Source organism: Lemur catta, chromosome 13 (assembly GCF_020740605.2).
Source record: "Lemur catta isolate mLemCat1 chromosome 13, mLemCat1.pri, whole genome shotgun sequence".
In the NCBI taxonomy this organism is placed as follows: Eukaryota; Metazoa; Chordata; class Mammalia; order Primates; family Lemuridae; genus Lemur; species Lemur catta.
This window is the reverse complement of record NC_059140.1, coordinates 3,178,048-3,187,413: the sequence shown is the minus strand read 5'-3', so window position 1 is coordinate 3,187,413 and position 9,366 is coordinate 3,178,048. Positions and strand designations below refer to the sequence as shown.

At 36.4% G+C, this 9,366-nt stretch overlaps 1 pseudogene across 1 annotated transcript; it reads left to right on the top strand.

Moving 5' to 3' along the window:
* The first annotated feature begins 2,859 nt into the window (after positions 1 to 2,859).
* Positions 2,860 to 3,673, top strand: LOC123648799 (annotated as a pseudogene). The gene has a single exon (XR_006738784.1). The product of XR_006738784.1 is annotated as a 40S ribosomal protein S6-like (transcript).
* The last annotated feature ends 5,693 nt before the right edge of the window (positions 3,674 to 9,366 follow it).

Genomic DNA, 9,366 nt, shown 5'->3' with positions numbered 1-9,366 from the left:
AAGAAAGCATATGGAAAAGCTCTTTGACATTAATCTTGGCAATGATTCTTTTGGATATGACACCAAAAGCACAAGAAACAAAAGCAAAAATAAATAAGTAGGACTACATCAAACTAAAATGCTTCTGTATAGCAAAGGGAGAAGTCAATGAAATAACAGGACAACCTACCCATTGGAAAAAATATTTGCAATCTATGTATCCAATAAGAAGTTAATATCCAAAATATATACAGACACATACAAGTCAATAGCAAAAATAGTTTAAAATGGGCAAAAAACCTGAATAGACTTTTTTTCCAGGGATGGCATACAAATGGCTAGCTTTTACGTGAAAACATGCTGAGCATCACTGACATCAGGAAACTGCAATGAAGCACCACCTTACAAACGTATCCACAAAGACAAGAGCTACGGTGTGGGCTGTGGTGTGGACATGGAAGGGGAGCCTTGTACACGGCTGGTGTGAATATGAGCAGATGCAGCCGGTATAGAAAACAGTGCGGAGGCTTCTCAAATAATTAAAACTACAATATGATCCAGCAATCCCCCTTTTGGGTAAAAAAAAAAATCAGCATCAGTTTCTCAGACAGATCTGCACTCATGTGTTTATTGCAGCATTATTCACAGTAGCTAAGACACGGAAACAGCCCCAAGTGTCCACACCCTAGATTCCTATGCCCAGGAGTCATCCTACGTTCCCCAGGTCCACCTCCTGTCTCATTCTCCTAAATGACTTGTTTTATACTGATGTCTCTCCACTCAAACCTCCCAAACACCTAAACCCCTGTCTGCTTTCTGCCCTGTAGGCCTTTGTTCTTATAATCGCCAAGAAATGGGTGAAGTTCACTAAGAAGAGAACTTCATGAAGATTTCCCCACACCCACATATCTGTGTCTATTCCCACATGTTTTATATTTTCTCTTACTACTGTAGAGAAACTCCCTGCTTCTGTTAGAGCCTCAACTTGACCTATGTGCAGCAGATTCTGCTCTGACCTCAACCAAGGCCTCACTTCAGCAATCCTCCTTTCTCTCTCTGTGCCGTCACGTTTGCTTCCTCTAATGCTCTAGTCTCGTTGTTTTACCTGCTTTTCGTAGGACAGTAATTCCCAGATGTAAATATTTCTAATCCAGATACTATCCCTAAACATGTCTTATGCAAACAGCTGCACACCTGATACCTAAATGGCTTCCAAAACTAAGTAGAGCATAACAATCTCCTGCTTTCTCCACTTTTCATTATCCCTCCCCACAAATACTCTTTGTTACTCCTATAGTTTTATTCCAGACAGTTCAAAGGCAGAAAAAGGCTGAAGTTATTTTTGACTTCTCACTTTCTTTCAAATCTCACTCATTAGCAAAACTTATTGGATCAATAAAATGTACCAAAATTTGATCCCTTCTTATCATTTTTGGTGTTTCCATCATTGGCCAAGAAATGATGAATTTTTATGCAGATTGTTGCAGTAATTTCAGTGTATTCTTTCTAATTTTTTTTTCACCCTCCTGTAGCATGTTTTCAATCCACTTTTCACAGTGAGCCTTCAAACAGGGATAAATTGATTGTGGCCCTTGTCTGTTCCTTGCCATAATTAGTCAGCAAAATTAAGTGCCAAGATCCTTATATCCCTCCATAAAGCACTGATTAATTTATTGTCTCTCTCTAAACTCCCACCCCTGTACCACTTCAAATGCTGTTCATACTATTTTCTAAGTGCTTGTCCATGTCTTCTTTGCATGTACTACAATTAGATTTTCAGCACTCCTATGCACATTTTTACTTCCAAAAATGTTCCAACATATATTTAGTGTTTTTTTTTAAATCTTTCCTTTTCCTCTTATTTCTCCAATCTCTGATTCTTTAGGACCCTCTTTACAAATTTTAAATATCTGCCAGACAATCAAATAAGAGAAGTCTAATGATATGAATCAGTTGCATTGTGATGGGTTAGTCTTTCAAGGTAATGTGGATGGACAATTACCTGTAGCTCTTGGATACACTATTTCTTGACAAGGAATCTCCTGTACAATTAATTGTTTCCTTTTCTGTATTTCAATAGCATTTGATTATAATTCTCTTGCGTGGCATAGCATTTTAAGTTTCACATTTTATTTAAAACATTGCATTTTTTTCTCTTCCACAAATGTAGATGTAAGTAACTATGTAAGATTATGCACCAGGGTGGTTTAGTAGATTGGAACATAATAGCTTCAGTTGAGTTATACTAGATTGGAGTACTTGGGGGATAGAATGGTATATAATAAAATTGAAGTCAAATACATTTACAAGTGTAACACCGAAGGCAGAAACTGCAGGTGCCTATGCAGTCATCCCTTGGTAGTCATGGGGGATTGACTCCAGGACCACCCACAGACACCAAATCCATAGATTCTCAAGTCCCTTATGTAAAATGGTGTAAAGAATTTGAAGATAACCTACACAATCCTTCCATATACTTTAAATCATCTCGAGATTACTTATATGTAACAGAATGTAAATGCTCTGTAAATAGTTTTTATTTAGAAAATAATGGCAAGAAAAAAATTCTGTACATGTTCACTAATGGATGCAACTCTCCATTTTTCCCAAATATTTTCAATCCACTCTTGGTTGAATTCACAAATGCGGAACTCACGAACACATAAGACAGGCTGTACAATTGATAAGAGAGTTGTATTTTTTTCATTGGCTCTTTTGTTTTCCTGAAACTACAAATTGCAGAACTGTCTGTGATGTGGAGCAACAACTCACCTTGAGGGCAGAGTCTGAGTCAAGGAGATGATCCAATGTATGTCAGCCTAGTCTTGGCTATGATATGTGGAAATAATGTGGTATTAAAATCTTTGCACCCCCTTTTTTTTCGTGGCACCTTGGAGGTGATCAGCAGCTTCAACATGAAGCTGAATATCTCCTTCCCAGCCACTGGCTGCCAGAAACTCATTGAAGTGGATGATGAACGCAAACTTCGTACTTTCTATGAGAAGCGTATGGCCACGGAAGTTGCTGCCGACGCTCTGGGTGAAGAATGGAAGGGTTACGTGATCCGAATCAGTGGTGGGAATGACAAGCAAGGTTTCCCCATGAAGCAGGGTGTCTTGACCCATGGCCGTGTTCGCCTGCTATTGAGTAAGGGGCATTCCTGTTACAGACCAAGGAGAACTGGAGAAAGAAAACGCAAATCTGTTCGGGGTTGTATTGTGGATGCCAACCTGAGCGTTCTCAACTTGGTTATTGTAAAAAAAGGAGAGAAGGATATTCCTGGACTGACTGATACTACAGTACCTCGTCGTCTGGGGCCCCAAAGAGCTAGCAGAATCCGCAAACTTTTCAATGTCTAAAGAAGATGATGTTCGCCAATATGTTGTAAGGAAGCCCTTAAACAAAGAAGGTAAGAAACCTAGGACCAAAGCACCCAAGATTCAGCGACTTGTAACTCCACGCGTCCTGCAACATAAACGTCGGCATATTGCTCTGAAGAAGCAGCGTACTAAGAAAAATAAGGAAGAGGCTGCAGAATATGCTAAACTTTTGGCCAAGAGAATGAAGGAGGCCAAAGAAAAGTGCCAGGAACAGATTGCCAAGAGACGTAGGCTGTCCTCTCTGAGAGCATCTACTTCTAAGTCTGAGTCCAGCCAAAAATAAGATTTTTTGAGTTAAATAATAAATAAGACCATATCCAAAAAAAAAGTAAAATAAAATAAATAAAATAAAATCTTTGCACCTTATAAAAGCAAAAGATTATTTTTTACTCATACCACATAGCCACTGTAAATTGACTGTGGGTCTATATTTTAGAACCAACTTCTCTTTGGAATATTGCTGGGGGTAGGGAAACAGAAGAAAATAACCCAGTGAACAAATGATGGTTTTTCATTCTATTACTGGAAAGTCTACATGTCAACCTTGCTCATGTTTCATGTGCCAGAGCATTTCACAAGACTATGACTATATCCAACACAGTGAAGAGTTATTAATATAATGTTATATTATGTATTAATACAATAATCCTATAATTGCTTCAGATAAAAGATGGGAACTCTAATTTTGAATTTTTTTCTTTTTTCTGTTAATCTTCATTTTATGATTATCTAGAAAACAGCAGCCACAGGGAAGAAACTTTTGAAATTGCATTTTCTTTGCCTGCATGTTTCCTATGTAGAATTTCCCTTGCTTTGACATTTCTTTAACACTCCAAAACCCATATTTCTCAGCATATGTCCACTCATGACCACTATGGTCTATTCCCTCACTGGATAATTCTATTAACCATCTTTATCCACCTTAAATATCATTTCCTAAAGCAAACTTTTCCTCATACTAAAAATGTGTCTGGTCTTATTATTTGTCACCATAGCTGTACATGCCTTTTAAAAATACAGCAAAAATTATATTAACAAACTATGTGATTACCCAAGTAATAGGAGGTTATTTATGAATTGGTAAGTTCTGTGAATGCAAGGTTTGCTGACCATTCCCTCTTTACTTGGCAATGGTGGATACTCAAAAAACAGCAGCAAGAACAACAATGCAAAAACAATCTTCACTTACTACATTTACATTTGGAACCTATCCCTGAAGCAATATTTAGTGTTCACTATTTATTACTATTGGTAATTTATTAAAAAGATAGATTTATAATTTTGGTCAAACATATTTATATATCATTACTTAACTCGTATTGTAGAATTAAAGCATCCATCTTTGTTAACAAAAACTTGGAGTTAAGGTGAAGATCTAATTTGGATTGAATCCAATGAATAGGACCATCTTGCCCGTGATCTTGATCTCATATAATGAAGGTGTTCTCCTCTCGTCGGGTAACGCAGCTGTTGCATCATTCCAGCACTTTTGTCCTAGCTGCGCTGCTCCTTAGTGCACTAGGCTTCCTACCTCTTTAGGGCTCGATGACACAGACACACAAACCCGATCTTGGAAATGCGGCTTGCGCTCTGAGGTTGTTCTGTGTGAGGCGGGACTTTAGTACCTCGTGAAGGTTCTGAAGCTCCAGTTCCTCAAATATAAAGCGAAGATCTTAACCCAGGTGATCTGAATCTGTGGTAACTCCCGGCTCAGTAACTCTGCGATTTCCCATCCACCCTTCAGGAGGATTCCACCCTTTTGGCTATTTATATTATGTATCATCTTCACAGAAATAAGAACAGTGACGAGTATACAGTCGTTGCATAAAGATACATTGGTATTTGATTTAAAAGACTTCTAAAATCATTTCATCTCCTTGGAGCAAATAATCAAATTTTATCATAGTGTTACATAAAATAACTTTTATTTTTAAATTCTGAGTCAATATTCTTTTTAATTTCCTTGAATTTTTTTTTCTTTTGAATGTTATTTCCTTTTTGCTTCCAAATGCCATTTTCCTTTATATTTTATTCTTTTAACTTATTTAATAAATCAAAATCCACTTCTGAGTTCTAATCTCAAAATTTTTTGAAGTGATTAATAGATGTATTTTTAATTAAACATTAAAGGATAAGCCCAGACTTGTAAATGTAATTGTATATTTTCTGTTCATTAGATTTCCCTTGAGAGTATTTGGTCAATTGGATGGTAAGGCCTTTTTTCCCCAGAAGGAAAGATCCCTCGACCATAAATCTCCATTGAATCTCTCAAAGTTTAACTGGTGAGTTGGGACTGTAGTCCCTGTGGTGTGACAAGTGTAAATGAGCTACACTCTGAATCCAGGCCCTCTATCCCTATAGGGAATCGTCATTCTTCATTCCCTCTCAGAACTACTCATTATTTCAGGTTCAGTCTGTGTAGCATATGGTCACTCTGTGAGTTTTACTTTTCTTCCCCCTAAATATGCAACAGTACAGAAAAAGCAGGCCATGCACCCGACCTCTTGTGTATCACTAGTGGGGCGTCTGCTACCCTCTCTCCTCCAATTATAAGTTGTATACCTTTTCTCAGTATTTTAGATGTTTGCTATTTATATTATCTGAGATTTATCATTGGAATCACGCAAAAAATACTAGACCAGAAACAACCATCCAAGAAGTTGTGATCACCTACATTATCAGGTATTCTCAAGTATTGCACGTGAATTATAACATGTTCAAAGCATGGATCACAAATCCTGCGTATAGAAATGTCCACGTTTCTAAAATTTTTGTGAGAAAAGTAACTTCAATGAACATATGAATGTAAACTTGCTGATAAATTACAACCAAAAATTATAGTATACGTTAAACATGTCCCTAAACTTGACCCATCTGTAATCCGGGTAAGCGTGTATTCATGATTATGTAGGTTTACAAAGGATTGAAATGAAAAGCCTTTTCCAATTTCAAATAGATAATCTATCTGACAAGGTAAGATCATGCCAAGTAGATTGGACCAAAATTATCCCTTGTAGTTTTTGGCAAACACTGATAAGATTTCATTTTCATTGATCAATTTTACTGGTTATAAATGCTGTCTACAAGCCAGAGAAAGAAACAGAATGTTAAAACCACTCTGTTTGTGCCCATTCATATCATACAACAAAGAAGGCTTTGACTTTTGTTCAGATGACTACTTATTTTAATAAAATATTTTAAGCTTCATGGGGGTCTTTTTCCACGTATAAACGTGCTCATCATAGTATATCTCCAAGGCTGAATTCAGAGTGTGGCTCATGATGGAACTGAATGACTGATTGATTGAGGTAAGAACACGGAACATGAGAGCTACCCTCTTAACAAATTTTTAAGTGCACAGTGAAATTTTGTCAACTACAGGTACAATGTTGCACAGAAGATCTCTAGAACTTATCCTGCATAACTGAAACTTTGTACTTATTGGACAGTAGATCAAGTGAAAAAACATGTGACATATTGGCAACAAAAAACTTGTTTCTTTTCTGAGTCTGGTCATTATGGTCACCTCCTTAGACCACGATGCTAACCCGTGAAGCTAACTGGCTTCAGACAACACAGTCTTCATAAACCTATAGATGTTAAGATTCACAGAGACAGAAAGACCCATGGCATCCTATAATTCTTCCATCCATTCTTGGATCATAATTACCACTCAGTAGAGCTTAGCATTGAGCTCCAGAAAAAGAATATCAAGTTCTAGGATCTAGCAGCTTTTGAATGATGAGAAAGGGAAATGAAATGTTCAGGCACATTGGGAAGTAGAAGGATTATTGTTAAGTTCAGTTATTAAAATCTTGCCCTGAGTAAATGACATGGACTTGATGTCACACAAAACATAAATGGGTATAAATCAGAATGTGTATATCTGAGAATTCTATTTAAATCAAAATTGAAAATATTCTTATCTGAATGACAATAGAAAATGCAGTCATGACATGAAATAACTCTATCAAAACAGAGGCATATATACACAATAAAACTTGCATAAACATATACATCCATGTATTCAAAAGAAGTGGCATAGAATTTCATATAAGCCATATATTAGTACTTGGGAATTTTTTGAACACTAAGAGTGGCAATAATAAACTGATAATCTTCATCTTCCATTAATTCTCTTTTTTCTCAAGCTTAAGAATGATTTTGTGTGTGTGTATGTGTGTGTGTGTGTGTGTGTAAGAGGAAAAGAGAGACAGAGACTTTAGGGTGTTGGGGATGGAACAATTGTGTTTAAATTCTGTTCATAGTGATTTCTCCTATGAATGGCAAGAGGTAGCAGGAGAAGAAAGTGCAGGATGACTAACAACACTGACACCATATTCACAGCTATAATGCTTTAATATAATATGGATGAATTACTTTCAATCACTTTTAATAATATATAGATACATGTATAATATATAATCTAAAAGGTATCTAAAACAAGAAATTAAAAAATAAGATTTAATCACCTGAGAAATTAATTTACCTGGAAAATTAAATTTCTGAGCAATCATGGGTAAATGTGTCATTACTATATCTCCTTTCAACTACACCTTACAAATATTTTCAGTATTGACATTGTTTAATTTTAAGTGTACCACTAACATGATGCTCTCTTTTCATTATCATCCTAGCAGTAGGTGTTCTGAGTCCTTAATACTCTTTCTTGACCCAATCTCCTCCTCCCTCCAAATGAGAAAATATATTTAGTTAGGAAATATTTATTTTTTAGTATCTACTTTGCAGTTGGCACTGTGTTAGGTTTTCTTCTATTGTGTAGAAGAGATAATAAATAATTGTAAAAAATATATTAGGAATGATTAATTTTTTTTTCCTGAGACAGAGTCTTACTCTGTTGCCTAGGCTAGAGTGCTGTGGCATCTGCCTAGCTCACAGCAACCTCAAACTCCTGGGCTCAAGCAATCCTCCTGCCTCTGCCGCCCGAGTAGCTGGGACTACAGGCATGCACCACCATGCCTGGCTAACTTTTTCTATATATATATTTTTATCTATCCAAATCATTTCTTTCTATTTTTAGTAGAGATGGGGTCTCGCTCTTGCTCAGGCTGGTCTCAAACTCCTGACCTCGAGCGATCCTCCCGCCTCGGCTTCCCAGAGTGCTAGGATTACAGGCGTGAGCCACTGCGCCCAGCCTAGGGATCATTAATTTATGCAGAAAAATAAAACAGGATAAGGGGCATATCACTATTCTATACTCACTGGTCGTGGAAATCGTCTCTGAGAGCCAAACAGCAGGGAAGAGACCTGCCTGAACAGAAGAGCTGGGTGGGGTGCACAGGATGAGAATGCAGCGTGGGGAGAACGGCACCTTCTGCTTCATGGCTGCCAAGCCCACTGACATTCACTGACGTGTCCAGTACGTTTAATTGTATTCTCTCACATTTCATTTTATGTTAGCTTCCTCCTTTTATTTTAAAAATTCCTTCATTAAGTGATCTACTATTTAATTTTTCCTATCAATAAAATATTTATATTTCTCATATTATCTTTATGCCAATACTTTTATGAAATATAAAAATATTTTATAAAGACTGAAATACTCATAGTCAGGCTTCTCTTTACACAAAATCTTTTGGTCTGATAGCATGAGTAAAGATAAAATAGCTTTCTTTTTCTTCTCTTCCTTTATCATTCAATTTTAGTCAATATTTCTCTTTACTATTTTTTACTATATTTTAAAATATGCTTCATGTTTCACCACTTGATTTATAAACTTTAAATATTATTTTACTGCTGCATAATTTCATGAAGCAATTATTCAGCTTATTTTCCATCATTTTCTTAAATTCCCTCCTAACTCCAGTTAATTCCCATTTTAAATCTTTATGTTGTCTGATAATTGCCTCTTCTTGATAGGTTATCAGTTCTCTGCTTGCTTGTATTTCTGCCCCATGGTGATTTCTCATTGCTAAAATTGCTTTATTAAGGATGTTTTCTTTGTAAATCAAATCTGGATAGTGTGTCACGATTTAGTTTTGCTTTA